Below are 877 nucleotides of genomic sequence, written 5' to 3'. Positions count from 1 at the left end.
TTTTATACAACGCATTTATTTTCCTAAAAATACATCAATGTTTTCCAGACTCACTCTTCCCCCGATGTCTCTTTTCTTAGCGAGAGCAGGTGCTAATCGCTCCCTTTTTTTGCAAGCTTATTTATCAGCAAAAACCGGTGCTAGTTTCTTCATATGCACCAACCTCCCTTAAAATATATATTTTTTCCTTCCTTTTTTAATGTCCTTCCTACTTCCACCGGTTCTCAGTTTTATTGTTTTTCTCCATCGCCTCTCTTCCCATCCAGTCACGACAGAATTTTCTTATCCATTTTTGCCTCGAATGAGCATTCTCTAACACTTCTATCTCTGCCCACTATTTCTTCAATCACTTCTTATTTATATTTCCTATCATACAAACATTCCGATGCTTTATTTATATTCCTTATCATAAAAATAATCCGATGCTTTATGTATATCCCTTATCATACAAACAATCCGATGCTTCATGTTATCCTATGAGGTTTTCCCAAGTCCTTAAGTGTCTGTTATGACGTCTCAACCATTCGCAATAATTTTTTTTGTTTTAAATTTCTCCACCAGCAGTTAACACATCTTCATCGCCCAGTCTTCACGCTGAAATTCCCATGTACTATGTTGATTTGTGTTTGACTTGCTTTGGCACTGAACATGATCCAGGTTTTCGTCAAAGCTATGGAACTCATTCTCATTCATAAATTTGAATGAACATTACGTTGAATGGTTGTGGTTTTCATCTAATCTTTATTATTATATCTGCTAGTGGCAGAGCTTCTTTCCCTAGAGTAGAATGGGACTCTTCAAAAGGATGAAAACGGTAAAGTTTGGGAAAGTAAAAAAAAAAAAAATATATATATATATTTTTTTTTAATGGGTCTTT

The sequence above is a fragment of the Penaeus monodon genome, chromosome 33 (assembly GCF_015228065.2).
Source record: "Penaeus monodon isolate SGIC_2016 chromosome 33, NSTDA_Pmon_1, whole genome shotgun sequence".
NCBI classification, from domain to species: domain Eukaryota; kingdom Metazoa; phylum Arthropoda; class Malacostraca; order Decapoda; family Penaeidae; genus Penaeus; species Penaeus monodon.
The sequence above is the reverse complement of the archived record's forward strand: the minus strand, read 5'-3'. Positions refer to the sequence as shown.